General features: G+C 37.2%; 1 long non-coding RNA gene and 1 pseudogene across 1 annotated transcript in view; both read left to right on the top strand.

The window, feature by feature from the left end:
• Positions 1 to 25,483, top strand: part of LOC116871633 — a 64,619-nt gene extending 39,136 nt beyond the window's left edge. Inside the window, exon 3 of the long non-coding RNA XR_004383458.1 lies at positions 25,437 to 25,483. This is a non-coding gene — a long non-coding RNA (uncharacterized LOC116871633). The remainder of the gene's footprint in view (positions 1 to 25,436) is intronic.
• LOC116871632 lies at positions 9,882 to 10,496 on the top strand (annotated as a pseudogene).
• Positions 25,484 to 25,914: the final 431 nt, after the last annotated feature.

The raw sequence follows: 25,914 nt of genomic DNA, 5'->3' as shown, positions 1-25,914 counted from the left end.
AAAAAAAAAAAAAAAAAAAAAAAAAAAAAAAAAAAAAAATCAATGTGTAAAAGTTGTCTTGCTAGAAAGTAAAATCATGCATTTTGAAAAAGAACTACAATGAGGATTTAGAGCTGTTAAGATTTAATGATTTGGGTGGGACTTGTGATGACTCTTAAGGATGGGTAGATTAACCAGCTGGTGACACAGGAGACATTTTAGAAAGGGAAAAGTATGAGAAAAAGCAGAGATGGGAATGAGGGGTGTGTGTATGTTGTTGTTGTTGTTAAAGGGCGGCCTATAATAAGAAGCAGTCCTTTTGGTAGAGAGAGTGTTCCTGTTATAAAATACAGGTAAATATATTTGAATGGGTAAAAACAGCTATTATTTATAAAGTCCTTACAATGCTAAGTGTCCTGCATAAATTATCTCATTTCATTCTTAATCAAAAACCTGTGAAGTAGGTACTGCTATTTTCATCTCCATTGTACAGGTGAGGAAGCTGAAGCATAGTTCCTAAGGTCACACAACCAGTGGATAATGGAGTCAGGATCGGTACAGAGAAAGATTGGCTACTGAGACTAAACTACTTCCACAAGAGAATCAGGACACATATTTCAGGGTCTTAATTATAAGAAATACAAACTCTGATTTGCCTTAAGGTGACAGAGCCCATTACAGTTCTCTGAGTGATTTGGGATGAGCGCAGGAAATCAGTGGGAAGAAGGGGATGAATGTGAGGACAAGTCAATAATAGAAAGTATCACCATTTCTTATCTGTCCCTGTGTTTTTGGCTGTACTACTGATACATGTTTTGGATATGTAAAAAGTTGAACAGCATAGACTGCCCTCACCCCAACACTACTCATTTTTCCCTCGATTTCTTTCTGATATAGCTGTAGGAACTAGAGTAGGCCCCATTTGTGGGCACTTTAAGAGGTTTGGGTAATTCGGCCAGCTGAGGGGAGATTTTTTTGTAAACCAAGAAAGCAAGTGAATAATACTGCTGATATCTCGAGTGGATGTAATTTGTTCCTGAAACATGCATCAACTTACCTTAAGACTTATGTGAACTGGCTATAATTCAAGATATGTCATCATTTTTATGAACACATACCATAACCTTGAACATGTTTCTTGTCTGCTAATTATGACAGTATGATCTGACATCTGACTTTTTGTTTCCTTATTCCACTTACACCTTAGTTCTTAATGAAATCTCACTACACTGATGGTCTTTTTGGATGATTCATGTTTTTCATTTTTCTCAAAGATTCAAGTATGCTTTGACATTGGTAGCTCCATAAATCAATAAAAGAAGTAGATAAATTAGTCCAAGCAACAATAAAATTTTTCTTTTGACTGCAGCAAACATAGTTTACTAACTTTCTAGTCAACACAATTCAGAAAAACAAATTCTTGTTCAAAAAGGAAAATGACTCCTTCTGTTTAGGTGCTACAGACTCTGAAATTTTCTGTAATAAGAACAACAAAATAAGCATGCTTTTGGTGTTTACATATAGCCAAACCTTAAAACTCTATAAGCAGTATTATTGCCAAGAATAATTAAGTTATTCAGATTTTGACCATACAGAATATAGTTATAACTGCTTTAATGTTCTTTTTCTATGAATCCTATCATTTATGACATTTTCGAGGCTGTTTCTATTGATTGATTTTTTTTCTTTCAGAATGAGTTGTATTTCCCCACTTTGTGTCTCTTTTTTTTTGATTGGATGACAGACATGAATTTTATGTTATTGAGTGCCGATATTTTGTCTCCTTTTAAACATTCTTGAACTTTACTTTGGGTTGCAGTTAAATTACTTAAAAAAAGTTTTCTTTCAAGATGTTCCCTTTAAGCTTCACTAAGTGAGATCAGAGTTGACTTTAAATGTAGGGCTGAATATTCCCCACTACTGAGGAAACTTTTCTAAATACTTTATGTAATGCCTTTGCATTATGGGTTGTTTGTTTGTTTGTTTGTTTGTTTTCTATTACAGCTGTTGAGATAATGAACTATTATCATCTCTGTGTGAACTCTGGAGATTGTTATCCCTGCTTCTTTCTGGTGGCTCTCTTTCTGCTTCAGGTGGTCTCTTCATACATGGGTGTCCATCAGCACCCAGCTGAAAAGTCAAGGGAAACCCTCAGTGAATCTCCAGATACCTCTTTCTCTCCTCTCTCCTCTCTCTCTCTCTCCCTCGTTCTTTTCCCCTTTCCCTCCACCTCCTTTCCCTCTCTGCAGGTCTTCTCTTTTTGTGCAACTTTTTCCTATGCAGTATTTTTCCCTGCGAATTCTATCCACTGTGTCTTCTCAATTTCTTACCTCAGTCGCATAGCTCAGGAAGGACCTCAGACTTCCTGCACTGTGGTCTAGACACACTCTGATGTCCGTAAGCTGAGGAAATCCTGTGGCTTATCTTGTTCCTTTCCCATCTCTTAGAGGTCACTTTTTTGTGCTATCTGTTGTTCAAGGTCTAAAAGCTGTCCCGTATATTTAGACTGGTCTTTTAGTTGTCTAAGGATGGAGAGTAAATCTGTTTTACTGTCTTGGTTGTAAACCATCCTGTTTACCTGTCTTCTTTGGAAGCAGAAATCCAGTTATTCAGATTTTAGATTTGCCAAAAAAATAATATAAAACTCTGAAAACTTATGGAGCTTACAGTAAATTATGAGAGACTTTATTGTGCTCAAAAGTGAATCTGGAATCATTTAGATGTTTTGTAAGCCCTTTGAGCAGAGCATGGCTCTCTTCTAGGTCCTCGTTATGTCTCTGCCTTGCAAAAATTGATATTCCAAAATTCTGTTGTACTACCAATCAAATCTTTGTAAGGAGGAATGAGCCAAAAGAAATAAAAAAACAAACAAAAAACTATTAACTACATTGGGACCACAACAGTGGTGATATGTATGTTTATATCATGCAAACATGTACACATTTTGTTTTGATGGTGTTCTAACTGATAAATGACAATAAAATGTTTGGGTATAATAGATCTTATGATTAGTTGGATTCTTGATTAAATTAACATTAATTTGATATATCTTGTTCTATGCCTTGTGTTGAAAGTCTTTCTAATATTTTATTTATTTACTTGATAAATAAAGAAAATTCAGGGACACCTAGGTGGCTCAGTCAGTTAAGCATCCAACTCTTGATTTCAGTTCAGGTCATCATCCCAGGATCATAAGATTGAGCCCTGTGTTGGGCTCTGTGCTCAGTGGGGAGTCTGCTTGAGATTCTTTCTCTTCTTCTGTTCCTTCCCACCCCATGCACATGCTCTTTCTCTCTCGCTCTCTCTCACTCGCTCTCTCTCAAATAAGTAAATAAATATTTAAAGAAAAGAAGAAAATTCAGTCTAATTTAGTATTTCTCATATATTTATGATTCTAGCGGTATTTTCGGGTCACGATGTTGAACATCTATAACCAATTTGTCCTACTGTTGATGTAGCCAATATAGTTTAACAGGAGCTCAATTGTCAATGCACTGATTGGATAAAAGATATTTATTATCTAGAAAACTGAACACAAACATATTCTTAAATAAAGCCCAGCATATGGTCAAGGGAAGGTCCCAGGAGAGCCAGTAGAAAAGATCCTGGCTAGTGGGAATTTGACAACTAGGAATCCAACAGAATGCAATTGGTGTTTTGCAAGTAAAAAGAGATTTGGTAGTAAATGAAGGAATGTTCCAGATCCAGGAAGAATGTGATCTTTGGAAGGTCTGGACATAAGTCATTTGGATAGACACATGGGAATTAGAACTTTAGTCTCTGAGGAAAATGGAGTAGGGAGGTATAGGCCAGGCCCTTTTCTTCAAGAAACTGGAGGAATGAGAAGAGGGAACCTAGATAAAAAGCAGGGAGTTAATACCCAAAATATATAAGGAACTCATACAATTCAGTAGAAAAAAAATCTAATTAAACAGTGGCCAGGGATCTCAATAGACATTTTTCCAGAAGAGATATACAATTGGCCAATGGATATATGAAAAGGGCTCAGCATCAGGGAAATGCAAGTCAATACCATAATGAATGAATCAAAACCTTACACCTATCTGAATGGTTATTATAAAAAAGACAAGAAATAAGTGATGTTGAAGATATGGAGAAATGAGAACCCTCATGCACTGTTGGTGGGAATGAAATTGGTGCAGCCACTATGGAAAACAGTATGGAAGTTCTTCAAGAAAATTAAAATCCATATGATCTAGTAATTTTATTTCTGGGTATTTAGCTGATGGAAACAAAATATCTAACTAAAAAAGATGTATGTACCCATGTTCATTGCAGGATTATTTACAATGCTAAGACATGGAAGTAACCTAAGTGTCCATCAGTGGATGAATGGATAAAGAAGAAGATACACACACACACACACACACACACACACACACACACTGGAAGATTATTCAGCCTTAAAAAATAATGAAATCTTACAATTTGCAACAACATGGGTGGGCCTGGAGAGGTGCCCCTTCCAGTTGGCAAACGGGAGAAGAATTAGACACAAACAAGTCAGCTGCAAGAGACTGGGAGCAGGGGACAATAGTTGAAAAGACTGCTGTCCCAAGCAACTCCACAGTCTCACTTTTATTAGATAGAAACAATAGCCAACAGAAGAACTGATGAAGGTCAAACATTAGTCACATGCCTTGTGAACAAACAAGAAAGAGGATAAAGTTTATAGTTAACCAAGCACATTCAAAGGACTCACCTAACTAACAACGGGCGCTTCCGGGAAGAGAAAGGAGCGATAACGGAAAAGGGAAGCAGGCGGTATTTTGTTCCACTCTGAGCTGACCAGAAGTTCCTGGCTGCAGGCGGCATTCTGCCCTGGGTGGGCCGGGCGTTCCCAGCTGCCCAGCTTCAGGATCCTATATAATCCTTCTCCCCAAAGACCTGTTGCCAGTATATGTTTTTCTTAAGGACATATCTAAATGTGCTTGGTAACTAGTAAAATCCTCCAGGGGTTATAGTTTAAGTAACACATTGTTCCGAAGGGCAGTAGCAGAGGGGCATTGTGCTAAGGGAAATAAACCAGACTGAGAAAGACAAAAGTTATATGCTTTAATTTATATGTGGAATCTAAAAGAAAAACCCTACCCAAATTCATAGAAACAGAGCTTGTTGGTTGCCAGAGATGGGGAGTGGGGTGTGAAATGGGTGAAGGGGGTCAAAAGGCGCAGAATTCCAGTTATGATATGCATAAGTCTTGGGGATATACTGTGTAGCATAGCGACTATAGTTCTATAGTCACTGTTCTACATATTCAAAAGTTGCTAAGAGAGTAAATCTTAAAAGTTCTCATCACAAGGGGAAAAAAAGCTAACTATGCTTGGTGATGGACATTAACTAATATTGTGGTGATTATTTAGCACAATATACATACATCAGATAAAATTGCTGGACACCCAAAACTAATACGACACCTGAAACTTATATGTTAGTTATATCTCAATTAAAATAAAAGAGTAAAAATGCCTAGTAATTTTAGGAAATTACTTGGGTAAAGAGTTACTTGCTATAAGGATGAGGATTTCACCCAGAACTTTGCCTAAGGCTGTGGACCTGACCTGCTTAGTTTTGAGTAGGCTCAAATCTGAACATGTAAATGACTGTAGACACCAGTGTGAGACTCTTCAGAGGCAGTGAGCCAAGCAGATTGTTATAATATTGGAGGATTTGCTGAATGTGACATTCCAGACCTTTAAATCAGCTCAGTGCAACTCCAGAAACATGCACTGAGAGGGTATTAAGAAAGATATCAGAGGTGTGTCACACTGGGCTAATCTATCTAACCTGCTCACAAAATTCTTCTGAATTCTTTCTCCTCGGTTTCCAATCTTCAAGTCTTTCAACTACATGTTCCCAGTTTCATTTCTTTGGATACTTTCCTCCTTACCGTTGATTACTGTTCTTATTTGGGCTAGTCTTTTCAAATATGTTGGGCCTTCCTCCAGGACATGGCTTTGGAAATTCATTTCTCCTTTTCATATGGTAGATCTTATATGCCATGCCATGAAGGATCCCATGGGACTAACTGGTGTGTGTCCTTTAACCACCTGATAAGCAGTATTTGAACCCAAGTTATATACTAGAAATGACCTTCTGAGTAAATCCTTGATATGGATCTGTTCTCTTTCATGCGATTCAATTCTCTTACATTAAACATCTTTTATGAGCCAGGGCACAGACCTACTCGAATGATTAAAACTCTGTCTCCACAATTGGGAAGGTAGGAGCTTTAGGGTAAGGGACACACAGGTAGCAGGTAATTACAGTAGAGTATGGTGTTTGCTGTAAAGCAGTCTAGAGTGTCTTTGCTAAGAAGAGGAGGATATTTAAGAAAGGAAGGAGACATTTGTCCCAGCTGGAGGGTAAGGGAAGGGTAGAAAACATAGGGGTGAGTGATCTTGTCATTTCTTTTTCTTAACAAAATGGGTGCAGATAAAGTCTCATCAGAGAAGTTTTACCATATGATCATATGAAGTACAATTAAGTATAAAATACTTTAAGTGGGCAATTTTCATCACACTTTCATCTTGGGGTGTGGTTAGAACCTAGTTTCAGGAATTATCAACCATTTATGGTTCTGGGTATAATTTCTAGCTCTGCAATTTAGTGGCTGTATTCACTTCTCTGAGCATTGGTGTTCCCATGTGTGATTAGAGATAATAATTATTGTGCAAGTGTGTCAGTTATGAAGTTACTGTTTCTCAGTTCCATATGAATCCTTTAATATATGCTCTGTGATAAAGGGATTTCTTTAAGCATTAAATTTGGTACAATATTAAGTTTTCTTGATAGAGGATATTAGAAGGACATTGAGGAGGAAGAGGTTTCTGGGGATTTCTGGTGTGGGCTGGTGAGATCAGCAGTGTGGATGTGAGGACATCTGGTGGAGCCTGCCTCAGGCACAGGCCCAGATTACCATCTTTCTGTGATTCTGAAGCTCTGGGTGATGATATCCTTTCTGAAGACCTCTGCACATGGAACCCAGAGCTCTATGCAGCCTGCATGGGGCCACCATAAGCAGAGCATCACATAGCAGGTAGTGTTCCTTCTGCAGGTCTCCTGCATCTCTGAAACTCAGAAGGCCTCTGCCTTGGCCAGCACCTAGACTCCCATTACATCCCCTGGCCAGTTGCTGAGAGCCTTCTCTCTGCCTGGACTCTGGAAGGTGTTCTCTCTGCCTGCACTCTGCCCAGCAGCTCCAGACCTGCCCCAGCCTGGCCAAATCAGCAAATTTCTCTGCTGTCCTGTGACTAAAACACACCTACTCCAACAAGTTCTGACCTTCCTTTAAGTTTGTCCTTCCTTGGATACTCTCGCTCAGCCTTGGGATACTATACAGGGTTTCTTCTGACCTTACAGTTATTCTTTTATCAACTTCCCCCTATTTAAACCACTGTGCCATTTCTATCTCCTGATTGGATCCAGACTGCTACAGTAGCACATTTATCATAAGGATTACATGAAACAACTTTTGGCATATAAATGATAGCAGTTATAGCTAATCATGTTTCTTCTTCCCTCTCTCATAACGCAAACCCAAAAGGTTTTTTTGTAAGAATATGTGTGGGTGGGAGTATGGTGTGTGAAGGGGAGTGTGTGTGTGTGGTGTGTGTGTGTGTGTGTGTGTGTGTGTGTATTTGAGACCTGGTATGTATGTGTGAGACTTTATGTTTACAAAATGCTATCTGTCCTTGTCCCTATTTCAGTGTTCTACTGTCAGTTATTACTAGAAATGTAAATTTTAGATTTGGAAGGAAGCTTTAAGATAATCTAGTCCAACTGCACATAAAGAAATTGATTAACAGGAGACTAAGAATCTTGTTCAAGGTCACACAGTTAGTTCTGGGTGGAACCTGTATTATAAGAAGCCATCTATCCTGAGGACATGTCCAGGAGTTTTCTCTATAGCTGGAATAGCTCTCCAAACAAGTTTAAAATACAGAGTAATCTAGATGGCTGTATTAGTTTTCTAGGGCTGCCATAACAAATCACCACAAACTGGTGGTTTAAAACAGCAGAAACTTATTTTCTTACAGTTCTGTAGACTGTAAGTTCAAAATCTGGCAGGGCTGTGCTTTCTCTGGGGGTCTAGAAGAGAATTATTCTTTGCCTCTTCCAGATTTTGCTGGCTATCTGCATTCTTGGACTTGTGGCTGCATCACTGCTTCTGTCTTCATATTTCCTTTTCTTCTATGTGTTTGATTTCTTTCCTTTATGTCTCTTTTAAAGACACTTGTCGTTGAATTTAGGACCCACATACATAATCCAAAATTATCTTCTCAAGATCCTTAATTACATTAGCAAATGTATTGCAAATTCCAAATAAGGTAATATCACAGCTTCTAGGGTTTGGGACATAGACATATCTATTTTGTGGCCACCATTCAGCCCACTACAATTTTATTTTTAAAGAAAACAAACAAATTTAGATTCCCAAGTCACTATGATATACTATTCCATTAGCTCAGTTAATAAACCTAGATATCTTTTTTCAATAGTTATTTATTCCAGGGCATATTACTTACCAAAGTGATTTGCTTAGGTCTTGTAATAACATTCATGCTATGTGAACCTCACTTGGGGAACAGTTAGTCTTTTCACTATTATGCGTTAGAGCCAAGTGTCTCATGTTACAACAGGCTGATCCTAATGCAAAATTCATGTATGAGGAGGAGTAGGCAATGACACAATGCAAAATACCCTAAATTAATATTTTCCCACACAATCAAGCAGGTGCTTCCTTCCACTAATATCTGGAGCTAGTTAAAATTTAGAGAATATACTTGAATCTCTGAGAGCTTGCATGAGGTGTTAAGATATCTAGGAAGAATTGGTGTCAGTGAACACATGGACTAATCTGTTTGGTACGTTCTATAGATGTTTAACCACCAAGTTCCTGCAGAGGTTCAAACATAACCCATTATTTCTGTATGTGTTAAACTGACATGCTGTAGAAGATTTTCTCCTATATTCCATAGTTTTTCCCCTTTTTCTTCCTCTTACATCACCTCATATTAATCCTATTCAGGTAGAAGTGTTTTTTAAATTAAATGAGGCTTATTTTGAGCATAATAATTGGCACCGTTTGAGCATTAAGACTATGTGCTCTGGTTTTAAAGAGGGAGAAAGATATGTTTCTCACATAGAAAAAATGATTTAAAAATATGTGTTAGATTCATGAGAATACCTCTATTATTACTAATCAATTCTGAAATGTAGACAGCTGGGAATGCCAGGGAACTACCCCTTCTCTCCACTCAAACTGGGTACAACGCCATAATATTTTGTCCTATATTAGGTTATTTTCTTCTATTTCTTACTGTTACTGGTGATAAAGAAGGAGTATAATTTTTTTAAAAAATTTATTGGTGGCTATCTTTTCTTCCCCATATGTTTGTGTTTATTATTTGAGGATATACCAGGAGTGATGACTTTTTCTAAGCCAATTTTAGGACTTTTAAGATACAAATTAAGTGGAATTGACTGAAAACTAAATTCAGATTATTACATTTGTCAAAGCAAATGTCAAAGCACAACAAATTGTATCTTCTTTTCTTGCAATAGCTAAAAACAAAAACTAAAACTAAACCCTGCCTTCCAGAAAACAGAATTCCCTACATAGAATATTTCCCATTTTTTTTCTTTCTCACAGTTAGATGACATTGAATATCATCAGTTATTCCTATATGTTTTCTTACAAGAAAAACTCAGAATTCTTTCTCCATGCAAATAGATTCAAAAGACCTCAATAATGGACAAAACCACAAGTATTTGTTCTTGACACACAAATGCCTTGGACATCTGCCCTCTTTTTGTCTAAAGGACTCTCTTGAAACACAAAGGCCTTTTGCTTTCCTTTTGCCACTGCACCCACAGCCATGAGCATACTTGGGTTTCAGAATAGGCTTGCCTCTAGTGTCCTCCACTATGGCAAAACAAAGATCTGGCTGGACCCCCAATGAAATGAATGAAATCACCAATGCCAACTCCTCTCAGCAGATCCAGAAACTGATAAAAGATGGGGCTGATCATCTGGAAGCCTGTCCATTCCTGGAACTGCTGCCAGAAAAACACTTTGGCCTACCACAGGGCAGGCATATGGACATTGACAAGAGAAAAGGTACTGCCAAGTCTTGAATGCCTGAGAAGGTAACCTGGTGGAAGAGGTTAAGAATTCTGCACTAACTGCTCAGAAGATACCAAGAATCTAAGAAGATTGACTGCTGTGTATCACAGCCTGTTCTTGAAAGTAAAGGGTAACATATTCAAAAGCAAGCAGAGTCTCCTGGAACACATCCACAAACTGAAGTTAGACAAGGTTCAGAAGAAGCTTCTGGCTCACCAAGCCGAGGCCTGCAAATCTAAGACCGAGAAAACATGCAAACACTATGAAGCACATCTTAAGGGCAAGAAGGAGGAAATTTTCAAGATTCTGTCCAAGGAGGAAGAGGCCAAGAAATAAAACTCCCTTTCTTTTTTCTGTTTATAGTGGCCCCAGTAATTACATGGACGAGTTACTTAATAAAACAGACTTTATCTGGGGGAAAAAAAGGAAAGAAATATGAAGCCCTTTTAATTCTTGTGATTTCAGAAGGACAGTCTCTATCAGGATGTTCTCTAACATTTGCAGATATCTTTTTCCATAGGAATATGTTGACAGACAACAGCAATAGCAGTTAGTGAGAGATTGGAGGGCACCCAGCAGGGAGCAGCTACTTGTGTTTGAGAACCTGGAAGGTTTCTTGGTCTTGCCATGTTCACAGCTCAGCGGATGAATGTATCTCCAGAAAGATGAGAAAAGGATAGGTCAGAAAATGGAGGTTCTTCACCTTAACCAAAGGATGCTGGTTAAGTTTTCCAGTACTATACCCTTTGCCCCTTGCCTTCTCCTTTTCTTTGGCCCTATCTTTTTCCTTTTCTATTCTGGCCATAATCCTTACCCTTCCACTGTACACTAGAAAACTCCAAGCATTCATTCATTCAACAAATATTAATTGGGCTTAATTATGTGCTCCATACTATGTTAGATGATGGATATAAAATAATGGGTAAACAAAATGCTAGTTCACATGGAGCTTCTGGTCTAGCAGTTCAATTAGATTCTGAACTAATAGTTATGTGTTTTACAAGGTGGAAAGGTTTTTCCTCAGAATTCTGGAAGGCTGTTCCCTATAAGGGACATCCTCAGTAAAGTAGACCAGATTCCACAGCTACAGCTGAGTGTAGGAAGTGGGGTCCCAAGCAGAGTGGCAAAATGGAGGGGGGCGGAGCTGAAAATGGAGCACATAGACAGTAAAGGGACTGAGAGAAATTTTGTAGCTGCTTAAAGTGGGAAGTTTTAAAGATATACACAAATATCTAAAGTGGTTTTTTTTGTTTTATTTTGTTTGTTTGTTTGTTTGTTTGTTGTTTTTGGAAAGGTCTCTGCATGACATATTATATAAATCCCCTAGGCTTTTAAGGTGAAGCAAATAAAAGTAGTTGTTTTTAAAATTATTTTCTAGGTTTATATATTGGGATTTTCATTTGTGTGTGTGTTTGTGGGTAAAAATGTAAGATGAGTGCAGTGACTAAGAAAAATACAAAATGCTAGAATAACCCACAAAATGTAGGGTAGGGGGGCCTGTCCCCCTATCAACACATCATCATCTCTCTCTACCTTTATCTCTGGTAAGTAAATGTGTAAAAACTTTGTTATACAATTGAAGTAAATTGTTATCAGCTTAATATGGACTGTTTAAACTATAAGATGTATTATGAAAGCTAATGGTAATCACAAAGCAAAATCTATAATCAATAGAAAAAACAAAGACAAAATCAAGGCTAACACTAAACAAATAATCAGTTCATATAGAAAGACAGAAAGGGAGAGAGAAAGAAACAAAGGAACTATAAAACAATCAGAAAACAATGAACTAAATGTCAATAGTAACTCTATATCCATCAATAATTACTCTATCAATGAATCATTCAAAATCCTAGAGAACATAGGCAGTAACCTCTTTGACATTGGCCACAGCAACTTCTTTCAAGACATGTCTCCAAAGGCAGAGGAAACAAAAGTGAAAATGAACTTTTGGGACTTCATCAAGATCAAAAGCTTCTGCACAGCAAAGTAAACAGTCCACAAAACAAGAGGCAACCCACGGAATGGGAGAAGATAGTTGCAAATGACACTCCAGACAAAGGGCTGATATCCAAGATCTATAAAGAACTCCTAAAACTCAATACCCAAAAAACAGATAATAACATCAAAAAAATGGGCAGAAGACATGAACAGACACTTCTCCAAAGAAGACCTGCAAGTGGCTAACAGACACATGAAAAAATATTCATCATCATTAGTCATCCGGGAGATTCAAATCAAAACCACATTGAGATATCACCTTCCACCAGTTAGAATGGCCACAATCAACAAGACACTAAACAAGTGCTGGAGAGGATGTGGAGAAAGGGGAACCCTCTTACACTGTTGGTGGGAATGCAAATTGGTGCAGCCACTTTGGAAAACAGTGTGGAGATTCCTTAAGAAATTAAAAATAGAGCTACACTATGACCCTGCAATTGCACTTCTGGTATTTACCCCAAAGATACAGATGTAGTGAACAGAAGGACCACCTCTACCCCAGTGTTCATAGCAGCAATGGCCACAGTCGCCAAACTGTGGAAAGAACCAAGATGTCCTTCAACGGATGAATGGATAAAGAAGATATGGTCCATATACACAATGGAGTATTATGCCTCCATCAGAAAGGATGAATACCCAACTTTTGTATCAAGATGGATGGGACTGGAAGAAATTATGCTTAGTGAAGTAAGTCAAGCAGAGAAAGTCAATTATCATATGGTTTCACTTACTTGTGGAGCATAAGGATTAACACAGAGGACATTGGGAGATGGCGAGGAGAAGTGAGTTGGGGAAAATTGGAGGGAGAGAAAAACCATGAGAGACTGGGGACTCTGAGAGACAAACTGAGGGTTTTGGAGCAGGAGGTGGGGGGGGCTGTGAGCCTGGTGGTGAGTATTGTGGAGGGCACGTATTGCATGGAGCACTGGGTGTGGTGCATAAACAATGAATTTTGGAACGCTGAAAAAAATTTTTTTTAAATAAATAAATAAACAAACAAAATTACTCTCAATATGAATGGCTTAAATTCTGCAACTAAAAGACATAAATGGCTGAATGGATTTAAAAACTCAACTATATCTGACTACAAAAGACTCACTTAACCTTTAGAGATACTTACAGGCTGAAAGTGAAAGGATTAATAAAAGGTTTCCCATGCAAATGGAAACCAAAAGAGAGAAGGAGTAGCTATGCTTGTATCAGACAAAGGGACTCTAAGTCAAAAGCTCTAACAAGAGACAAAGAAGGTCATTATACAACTGTAAAGGAGTCAATCCATCAAGAAGATACAACAATTTAAATAAGTATGTACCCCATATTGGAGCACCTAAGCATATTCAACAATTATTAAGAAATCTGAAGGTAGAAATAGACAACAATGCAATCATAATAGGGGACATCAGTACCTCACTTTAAACAATGGATAGATTATCCAGACAGAAAATCAATAAGAAAACAATGGACTTGAACTACAGTTTAGACCAAATGCACCTAATAAACATCAGAATATTCCATCCAACAGGCCCCCAAATACATATTCTTCTCAAGTGTACATGGATCATTCTCTAGATAAGATATGTTAGGCCATGGAAAAAGTCTTAACAAATTCTCTCCACCTCTACTCAGCATAGTACTGGAAGGTCTAGCCAGAGCAATTAGGCAAGAAAAAAAACAATGAAAGGCATCCAAATTGGAAAGGAAGAAGTAACCATCTATTTGCAAATGACATGGTCATGTATATGGAAAACACTAAAGTCTTCACTGTTACAACTATAAATAAATTCAGTAAAGTTGCAGGATACCAAATCAACATACACAAATCAGTTGTGTTTTTATACACTAACAAGAAACTATCTGAAAGAGAAATTAAGAAAGCAATCCTATCTACAGTAGCATCAAAAACAATAAAATACTTAGGAATATATTTAATCAAGGGTATTAAAGACCTGAAAACTATCAGACATTGATGAAAAAAACTGAAGAAGACATAAGTAAATAGAAAGATAAGTCATGTTCTTAGATTGGAAGAAACAATATTGTTGAAGTATCCATACCCAAGGTGATATATAATGCAATCCCCACCAAAATTTCGATGGCATTTTCCCCAGAAATAGAAAAATCTATCCTAAAATTCGTATGCTACCACAAAAGATCCTGAATAGCCAAAGCAATCTTGAGAAAGAACAAAACTAGAGGCATCACACTTCCTGATTTCAAACTATATTACAAAGCTAAAGTAGTAAGGAAAAAAAAAAAAAAAGCATGGTGCTAGCATAAAAACAGGCACACATTGACCAATGGAACAGAATAGAGAGCCCAGAATAAACCCATGCATACACAGTCAATTAATCTTTGACAAGGGCATCAAGAATACACAGTGGGGAAAAGATGGTCTCTTCAATAAAACTAGATATCCACATGCAAAAGACTGAAACTGGACCTCTATCTTATACCACTCACAAAAATTAACTCGAAATGGGTTAAACATAAGACCTGAAACCATAAAACTCCTAGAAGAAAGCATAGGTGGTAAGCTCCTTGACATTGGTCTTGGCAATGATTTTTTGAATCAGGCACCAAAAGCACAAGCGACAAAGGCTAAAATGAGTGGGTCTACATCAAAGTAAAGAGCTTCTGCACAGCAAAGAAAACAAGTAATTGAAAAGACAACCTACAGAATGGGAGAAAACACTTGCAAATCATATATCTGATAAAAGATTCGTGTCTGAAATGTATTAACAACTCATAAATCTCAATAGCAAAAAAGCAAATAATGCAATTACAAAATAAGCAAAGGACCTGAATGGACATTTTCCCATAGAAAACATAAAAGTGGCCAATGGGTACATGTAAAGCATGCTCACCATCACTAATCATCAGGGAATTTCAAATAAAAACCACATTGAGATATCAGCTCACACTCGTTAGGATAGCTATTATCAAAAGACAAGAAATAACCAAAATTGATGAGGATGTAAAGGAAAGGGAACCATTGTGCATTGTTTGTGGGAATGTAAAGTGGTGCAGCCACATGGAAACCACTATGGAGTTTCCTTGAAAAACTAAAAAGAGAGCTACCATATTATCCAGCAATCCCATTCTTGGGTATATTTCCAAAGAAAATAAAATCATTATCTCAAAAAGATATCTGCACTGCCATGATACATTGCAGCATTATTCACAAGAGCCAATATATGGAAATGACCTAAACGTCCTTTGACAGATGAATGGATAAAGAAGGTGTGTGCAGGTGTGTGTAGCAGGTGTGTGTGTACACACACACACACACACACACACAGGAATATTGTTCAGCTATAAAATAGAAGAAATTCTGCCATTTGTGATAACACGAGTGAATCTGGATGGCATTATGCTAAGTGAAATAAACCAGACAAAGACAAATACTGTATGGTATCAACTGCATGTGGCATCTTAAAAAACAAAACAAAACAAAATTGATTTCATAGGAATAGAAAATAGAATGGTGGTTGCCAGGGGCAGGGTGAGGGGAAAATGAGGAGATACAAGTCAAAGGGGATTTCTAACTTTCAACTAGAAAAATAAAATCTGAGAATCTAATGTACAGCATGTGACGATAGTTAATAATATGGTATTGTATACTGGAAGTTGCTTAGAGTAAATCTTAAGTGTTCTTACAAAACACACACATACACAGTCATCTAATAATGTGGGGTGATGGATGTGTTAATCATCTTGATCTTGATAATCATTTCTCAACATATATGTACATCAAATCATCACATTGTATGTTATAAATATATGAAATTCTATTTGTTAATTATTCCTCAATTACATTAGAATAAAAAGAAAATAAAATATATACAAAAATGTAAAGTAGCTCATGTTTTTTGATGCAACATATTTGTAGTATGATTTACATAATCAGAGAGGCAAACAAATATTCATTTAAAGATTTTCATTATGTCATTAATAATAATGAGAATTAAGAGGAGCACCTGGGTGGCTCAGTTGGTTAAGCGTCTGTCTTGGGCTCAGAATATCATCTTGGGGTCCTGGAATCAAGCCCCACATCAGGCTCCCTGCTCAGCAGGGAATCTGCTTTTCCCCCACCTCTGCCTCCCACTTGTGCTCGCTCTTTCTCACAAAAATACATAAAAGCTTAAAGAAAATAGTGAGAAATAAGAAACTATAAAGTTCCCAAACATAGGATATTAGTTTAATAAATTATGAAATGCATACATTATTATTTGCTAATTATGCATAAAAATAATGTTCTGAAAAATATTTAGGAAATAGAAATGTTTACTATAAAGGTTTAAAAAATGTTTAGAGCAGTGCACAGAATTTTATGTGCTATGTATTATTCTAATCTTATATTAATAAAAGTTATTGATCCTCAAAATGGTTTTAAAAAAGTAAAAGGAAATATAAAAAAAAATTTAGTATCTGGAGCAAGTGGAATTAGGACCATTATTTCTTTACATTTTATTTAATTTTAACATTTTAAAAATTATATACATTATTTAAATACTCAGGAAAAATAATAAATGTTATAAACTGTTCAGATTATAAAAACACTCAGAAAAATCTGGTTTGCCTTAATACAGCATATCAGGAGCTATTAAATTTCTATTGTTATCAATGTCAATACCTCACACTTATCTCTCTTCTACTGTTTTTTTTTTCTTCTTTTCAATATCCTTTTAGTCCCTATTTATTTGGTGGTCTTAGTCTTGGCATTTTTAAAAAGTATGTAACTCATTTCTTCAATCATGGGTTTTTTGATAATACAAATTACCATTTTTTCCTATTCTTTCTTAGGTATCTTGACTTTATTGCCTTTATTTTAAGCTTTTCAGTTATTCACTTGGGAGCGTGTGTCTTTCTGATTTTTATTTTTTTCAGTGGGGGAGTGTGGAAGAGCTCTCACTTCATATATTAACTCAGAAATCTAAGAATACAGAGTATAAGCCTGGGCTATTTATTGTATACTTTATGTTAACAAGTAATTCTTTTTTATTCTAGTTTTATAACTAGAAGACATTTTGAATTCAATCCATTTATTCTTGCTTTTGTGTGTTGCATTCAAAAGTGAATAAACTTAAGTTTGGAGCGGCTAAGTAATTGGCCTAGAGTATGTTGACTTTATTAACTGCTGAGATGTTTAGGACTGCAGTGTCCATTTTCTGTAAGATGCTCCTGTTCTTCCTTCCTCTGCAACTTCCTAACCCATAAAATGGTGTTAACTTTTAGTTCCCCAGTAGAAAACTTGTTATCATGCCATGACATGTCTTTGCAGATAAGAGGACTGTCATTTAATATATCTCATAAATGATGATAGGAAATGCAAAATCTGGACACATATGTAATATCAGAACCAAATCCTAGAATGTAGATTATATTTAGCATCATCAACAACTGTATTGATTTTTATTATTTTAATACCAAGCAAATTATGTAAGGATTTCTACTGTGACTGTGTCAACTTGAATATGTCGAAAACTGAACTCATTTTCCTACTCACTTCCCAAAGCCGCACCACCAATCCTGTTGAACAAGCCAGAAATCGGGTGTTCTGCCCCCTCTCTCCTCTACCCTTTTTATCTAGTCTACTATAAGGCACTAACAGTGTTGACTCTTGAATCCATTCACTCTTCTGCCTCCGTTGACACTGCCCCCTCTCTCACCAGTTTCAGCCCTATCATCTCATAGGGGCTCCTGCAGAACCTCCAGACATCCACCTTCACACCCAAGATGGTCTTTGGGAAATGCACATCCCACCAGCAGACTCTCCTGCTGATAAATTCAGTGGTTTCCTTCACTCTAAGGATACAGGGAAAATACTGAACACGGACCTCAAGGCCCACTCTATTTACATTTATTGTCTCACTTTGTCCTTTCTCTTGCCAGTGCTCAGGACTATGCTTCCCCTAGCCTCCAGGTTGTGCATTTGTTGTTTTCTTTGCCCAGGGTACAGTTCCCACATCCTTTTCCTCCAAGGAACTCCTACTTGGTCTTCAGATCTTTGAATAATCTTGGCTTCCCTCCTACCATGAGAAAAAAAAAAAAATCACTATTATATGCTGCTATAGTTCCTTCCTCCTTGCCTTCCCAGTGGCAAGCTTCATTTTTGCCATTTTCCATTTATTTGTGAGCTAATTTTATTAATGTCTTGCTTCTATTCGACTGCAGACTCTAGTTTTGCTCCTAGCATATAGAAGATCTCAGTAACCTTTTGTGGAATGAGTAAATCAATGAACGTGTATTTAATATTCCACAAGAATTACACTTATATTAGACAGCCACATTTGCTTCTCCCAGTGCTTCTTTTTGGGGAAGGGGCTGACTGACTTCCATATAAGCACATATTTATCCTTTAATCTCAGGGAAATGTTGGAGAAAATCATACAACCCTGTGAGCTGTTGAATCCCAAGATATCTACTACCCAAGCTCGGTTAGATACTGAGTGACACTTGGCAATCCTTGGCACGCTCTTGTGCAGCACACTCTTCTATTCCCACAGCTGCTCATTCACATTGTTTTCTTTAGCTTGACTACCCTGCCCCCATGGACTTCATTATTCTCAGCTGTAGGTATGGAGAAAGTGATTCTATCAGGTTTAAAAGCCCTCCCTATATGCACATTTACACTTGTTCCTGTCTTTATTCCCTTCCCTCCTGTCTGAGACTAATCTGTGCACTTGTGTTCTAAATCCCATATCCTCTCATTCCCTTTAGGGCTTCAATGGATCAATTTTTCAGTCTTTCTTTTGTGTTCTCATCTCCTCTTGTCACTGGCTTCAACCCTCCAATATACACATTTTATAAACACAAATGTTACAAGCAAAACATAATATATAAATACATCATAACAGAACCAGAAACTCCTTTTTGTAAAATGTCAGAAAAATTAGATACACCTTATTCTTAAAGTCTGAACATTTGCTAAGAGCTTCTATACCAGTAATACTGGTAATATTTTCTCTCTCCTGAACCAGCTACTCTTTTCCTCTCTGTCTTCTTAGTCATTAAGTTTATTTACTTTTTTGCAGAGAAAAATAGAAGCCAGCAGAATAAAACTTTCAGAAATTCTACACCGTTGACCTGTCAACATCTGAGTCTATAACACTGCTTACTTCCCAGTAAAGAGCTGTCCTTCCTTCTAAGTAAGGCCAGTGCCCCTAACTTGTGCAAAAGGTCCTATCTCTGCTTTCTTTAGGGACATACTTTTTTTGAATAATTAATTTTTTTCATTTTTTATTTATGCCCATAATCTGGGAAATATTTTTGGCAATATATCCCATCTTAAAGAAAAACAACAGTAATTCTCTTAACTTCAGAATTCACTCTCACTGAGGCCATTGCTGACCTCTGCATGCCAAATGCAATGCTTGATTCTCAGTCATCCATGTCCCTTTGAACTATATGAGGAACATTTGACAGAGTTGATCACTTCTTCCTCCTTGAAACATTTTCTTCACTTGCTTTCCAACACACTGCTTTCTGAGTTTTTCTCTTACCTGTATTCGTAGACTCCAGTGCTGGTTCCTTCTCACACCCCACCCCAACCTCTCAAAACTGTGGTGCCCCATGGCTCTATTCATGTATTTCTTTTCCTTACCATCCACCCTTGTCAACCACATCTGGCACTCTGGCTGAGGATAACATCGGTATAACAGTGACTTCTAATTTTACATCTCCAGTCTCTTCAATGATACACAATTAGTAATTACTCTTGGATGTCTGATAGCAATCTCAAACTGTATGTTGTCGAAGCCAAATCCTTAATTCCAACCCTCCCTTCCTGAAACCTGCTTCTCCTCCAGTACTTCTCACTTTTGCAAAAAATGATTCCATTCTTTCAGTTGTTCAGACCGAAACCCTTAGAGCTTTCCTTGCCTTCTGTTTTTATCACAAGCCACATATGATTGATCAATAAGTCTTTTTGGCTAAACTTTTAAAATATATTGACAATCTGACCACTCCTACCACTTTCACTGTTACTACCTATTATCTGGATTATTATAATAACCTTGTAAGTGGTCTCCTGCTTTTGCCCTTCCTCTCTTCACCCAACACGCACACACACACACACACACACACACACACACATGTGCACACACACACACAGTCCATCTGGTCTTCACAAAGCAATGAGATGTATATTTAAAATATTTATTAAAAATATTACTGATAAAAAGATGTATACAGCACAATTTCCAGACAATAATAAAATATACACAGAATGCTTTTGATTCTTGCCAAAAACAGCAACTGCTTAGTATTTTCACACTATTAAGACAAGTTAGTTATCAAAGTCCAGAGGAGTTATAGCCATGATATAGATGGTAGAGTAAATGTCTTATCATACTAGGAGTTCCCAAATTACAGGCCACAGACCAATTGTATCAGAATCACCTAAGGGTCCTAAAAAAAGTTAGATTCCTGGGACCCACTATAGACCTGCTGAGCCAGAATCTCTAGGGTTTGGGAACTAAGAATCTGTATTTATTTTTCAGGGTCTATGGAAAAAAAAAAACAAAAAACCATAGCTGTATGCCATGTCCAATGACTTTTATCCAAGCCTCTATTTGAAATACCACAGTGATAACAAACTTGATCAGAGAGACCTTTTAAAAATATAAGTTAGGATACAGTCCTCCTGTATTACAAATCTGTCCAATGGCTTTCTGTAAAGTGAAAAGCCCAAGTTCTGAGTTTAGATGCTCTCAATCCTTACTACTTCTCTGGTCTCATTTCCTTCCAGTTTTTCCCTCCTCCATTCTGTTCCATCCACACTGGGCTCTTGGCCGTATCTTGAACACTCTGAGCACAGCCTAAGCCAAGGGCCTCTGTCCTTGGTGATTTCCTTTCCCTGGTGCACTCTTCCTCCAGACAACTCTTTGCCTCTGCCTTCATTCTACTATCTTTTCAAACGTCACTTCATCATCAGTGCCTTCCATTACTAACAGATATAAAATAGCCCCCCTCCCACTCTATCCTTAGGGTATCCTGATTCCTCTTTTGCTGCTACTTTATTTTTCTTCACAGCATAGTGTTTGTCCTAAGCTCTTCTCCTCTAGACTCACTTTTCTGGGGGGAGAAAAAAGGGCTCACTTCTACTTGCTAAGTGAAGAGTACCTTCTTATTCTTAAAACGACTTCAGGTCAAATGCTGAAATTGAGAAATTCTCTTCTGTACCACACACTCTCTTCTTTCCACTAAGCACACCTTATCATAATTCTTTGTGGTGACACCTCCTATTTCCACCTGCCATTTTCCCTCTTGATTGGACTTAGCTACTTGTCTGACCCACATATAACCCCTCCCTTGCATGCACCCCACCCTCACTGTTTATCTCCCCAATGCTGTGCTCATGAGTATTCCAATAAAAAAGCCCACCCAGAATTGTTCTCCCTGGCTCTCCCCTTGCCAATCAGTGCTTGCCCTGAGATATGCATGACCCTTCTCAGCGCCAGCCAGTTCAACTCCCTACTTCACTGTAGCATCCTTTTCTTACAGTGACTACTCTCAACCCTTCTCACTCCCCTTAAAGATTCATTTCTGCTTCAATGTTTCTGAAAAGGTCCCTTTTGCTCATGTGTCGGTAAAGATCACTAATTCCTTGCTTTCTTTCTTCTACAAAAAGATAACATACACTAAACAAAAACAAAATCTCTTGATATTTTCTCCTCTCTCTTGACTCATAGCTCAGTAGAAGCCTTTTCCTGTGATTTGTTATCATATTCTTTGATTATCTTGTCTCTTTTGTTTTATTCTACCCAATTGCTTTCTTACCACACTGGTACTTCTTCACGACCTTTGGAGGGATATTTTGAACAATTAATAAATAAACCAAACCAAAAAAAATTCCAGTATGTTCTTTCTGGGACGGCCAAGGGGATTTCACCCCAGCACAGTCTGACCGTGTATCAGATTTCCCTTCCATGCATCTCATTTCACTTCCCAGGGCTTGGAATGCATGTGAAGCTCTCATGGTCTTGGTCTCTCTGGCCTCTCTCTCTGCAGTTCCCCTCCTTTGTCAATTCTATACCCTTGTCTCCTTTCTGTGATAGCCTAACTTCTTAAAAGAAAAAGTTCCACCTTCTAACTAACCTCAGTTCCCACTTCTTCCTAACCTTAGTTCCCACTTCTTCCTACCTCCTTCCCCTCTTCTTCTTTAGCAATCCACAGAGCCTGCTCTCAGAAAGGTTGCTAGCGATCCCAAAGATTAAGTCATAGCAAATCTGGTGATGTGTGCTCTATTCTCACCATTCACTGTAACATTTGATGACACTGTCCAGTTTTCCTCTTAAAATTTTTCTTTTCCATTGATTTTCAAAGAATGAATTACTTTTTGTGATTTCTCCTCCTATCTCTGAGTTTACTCTTTTTATGTCTACTTTCTGGGTCATCTTTCTTTTTCTACCCCCTAAATATAGATTTTTCCCTCAAAGTTCTCTCCCATGTACAGTTGACCCTTGAACTACGTGGGAGTTAGGGACACCATCCCCTGTGTGGTCAAAAATCCACATATAATTTTTGACTCTCCAAAAACTTAACTAGTAATAGCCTACTCTTGAGTAGAAGTCTTACTGATAAAATGCATGCTATATATATTACATACTGTATTCTTACAATAAGGTAGCAAAAATAAAATGTTATTAAGAAAATCATAAGGAAGTTACAATACACTTGCAATACTGTTTTGAAAGAAATCCACAAATAAGTGAACCTGTGTAATTCAAACCCATGTTTTTTAAGGGTCAACTGTATTTCTCTATCTATACACATACCTAGATCTTTATTGCCTCTTTACATTCAAAGGCATTTTCTCTAAAAAGATTGCTCTTGGTCAAATCAAGTCTGCCTTGTGATATTTAGTTCTAGATACAACTTATTCCATTCATTTCACTCCAAGACTCTTTGCAGAAGGAGCTGAGTATTAATAACATTTATATCATCTTTCATGACTATCAGTGCATACATATTCTAGAGGCTTAGTATTGTTCAAATTGAATTAATGGATACTGAGAAAGGCAAGGTTATGGACTACTGAGCACAACCCTGTTTTGTGACCATAGTCCAGGCCAGGGATTTCAAGTTTTTGCATTCTCTGAGCCAGATTCTAGAATGGGTAACAAATATGGACAAATTAGCAAAACTTAATCATAGACCTTGCTAAATAAATCAAAATCATGTATCCAGAAGTAAGTCATATATACAACGTATAGTCAGCAGTCAAATTTCATTAGGATTTTACTTGAAAAAACTGTATATAATTTTTCTAATATACAGAGTAGATCTCCATTATCTCCTAATTGATCAACCAGCCAAATCACAAGGTTATTTGCGTGTGTGTGTGTTTGTTTTGCTTTTTGTATTATTTTAGCTCTCTGACTCTCTTAGTGCTGCTCATTAATCAAGGGTTAGGAGATATAAGAGAATACTATTATATCCTAGCTACTATAACTATCCCAGGCATGGGCAGAGCAATTCCATTTAATCTTCATAATGCAGCATGCAAGATATTATAATTTCCACTTTACAAATGAATAAAATGAGGATTAAAAGGTTAGGATAACTTGCCCAAGGTGAAACAGCCAGAAAAGGCAAAGCTTGAACACAATGGGGGGCTATTTGACTGCAATGCCATGATAGAATGTGGTAAGGTAGGAGTCAGAAACCCAGGGGCTAAATCCTTCTTTACAGAAGTGTTCTGTTTGGTTGTAAGAGCGTTTACATATATTTCCACTTGATTTGGATACCTCTGGGGTAGGGAACCCTTCAGGCTCAGGACTCCCTCACTGTGTCAACTACTGATTCACACATTCGTGTTACTTGACTGATACCTTTAATCATTTGAGCTCTCCACTTCCATGATGAGGCGTCCTCCCTGCCCTTACTGAATTTATTTTAGTGTAGGGAAGGGAAGGATCAGGATAGAAACCAAGAAAAGATGTGCAATATTACAATTCCTAAAGATGTTAGGAACTGTTTTGTTTCCCTGTAAGTGCAGGAAATGTACAATTCTGATGTAACTCACATTTATCAAGCCACATGCTCCAAACTACACTGTTTTTCAATCATCATTAGATTTATGCTTCCCAATAATTCTCCGATGCTGGGCTTTTATCATCCCCAATTTGCCAATGAGGCACCTGGGATCTGGAGAGATTGGGTCATTTCCCAAGGCCACACAGCAGGTAACCAGTAGAGGTAGGGCTCCAAAACAGGCCACTGAACTCCAAATCCAAAATTCTTAAACACTCTTCCATACTGCTTCTGATTTAACTCACTATGGTGAAAAATAGACCTGTGGAGGACTTCTAGTAGGATCTTTAAAAATAACGTGTTCTCAAAGCATAATTTACATACAAAAAGATGCTGCCTAAAGTATGCTTTACAGTGAATTTTCACAAATAACCATACCCAGTTAATCAGGACCCAGATCAAGGAACCCCTTGAATTCTCCACTTACCCCACTCTCAAGTCTAAACACTATCTTGATGTTTAATAGCACAAATAAATTGTGCCTGTTTTTTCTGATAAATGGACTCATACAATATGCCTTCTTTTATGTTTGACTTCTCTCACTTATTATGTTTGTGAAATACATCCACATTGTTGCATGGACTTGTAAATCATTTCTTTTCATCGTGGTATAGTTTAATGGAATTTTGTTACTGCGCTTTGTTTTTGTATTAAATAAAGATACATTTGATTTTTCTCTCCTGACACAGAAAAAAAAATATGTATTCAACTAGAGATTCTCAAGATACTATCATTTAAATAGATGCAGGAAAGTATTAAAAGGTGAAAGCGGATCATGCCAAAGATAGTACCCATATGTGTTTGTAAATTTATAGCAGTTTTGATGAGAAATGTTATGTTCTATTTTGGAAAACTACAAGTTAACACTTAATTTTAATAACCTGCTATGCATACTTATTTTGTTTAAGAGGACTGTTTATTCATGTATTTTTTTGAAAGAGGCTTTGTATTCTGAATGAGTCATATATAATAGGATGGAAAATACCCAAAACAAAATTAATTATAAATATTTAAATATTAAAGTAAATCTTATATCCATGTTCTAAAATAAATTCTTTAAAAATAGGAATGGTAAAGGTAGAAGAGGAATGAGTGATGTGTTTTTAAGTTTTTCAAATTTTATAATCATTTAAATTTTTTACATTTTTCTGATTCAAAAGTTTCCTTAAATAGTCCTTAAACTAACCAAATATGAATCTAGAGGAAACAAAAGTCTTATATTTCATCAGCAATGAAACTTTTTCTTTCATTAATATGCTCTGTCCTGTAGATCTGTCTGTGACTCCAGCCTTCCACTCCTCCACAAGAAGGTCTAAGGTTAAACAAAAACAATAGGAAGAAAGAGATCTTCCGATTGTAGACTTTTTTTTTTTAGTGACACTCAGAAAGGCACAGAAAATGCACAGGACACAAGAATTCTCATTTTTAATGTAATGTCTCCACCAATTACCCTGTTTTAATCTCTGGTGCATGTCCACGATCCTACATGAACATCTCTCCTAGTTCTGATCCACAGCTGTTGCCTTAGTTGCTGGTTTCCAGAGAGCATCTAGGGGCCAGGCTTGCTCCTACCCTGCTTGTTCTGGGTTAGATCCTTTGTCATGAGCCCAGTGTCCTCTTCTTGACCCTGCTACTTTCAACATGATGTTGGACCTCCCGGCTCTTTCAGCCCTCTTCTTATCCACAGGCTAAAGGCAGCTGACCGGTTGACAGCCTGGGTATTTAGTTTCCTTCAGAGATGACACAGG

The sequence above is a fragment of the Lontra canadensis genome, unplaced genomic scaffold (genome assembly GCF_010015895.1).
Source record: "Lontra canadensis isolate GAN:19392208 unplaced genomic scaffold, GSC_riverotter_1.0 scaffold27, whole genome shotgun sequence".
Classification (NCBI taxonomy): domain Eukaryota; kingdom Metazoa; phylum Chordata; class Mammalia; order Carnivora; family Mustelidae; genus Lontra; species Lontra canadensis.
This window is presented reverse-complemented; position numbering and strand designations above follow the sequence as displayed.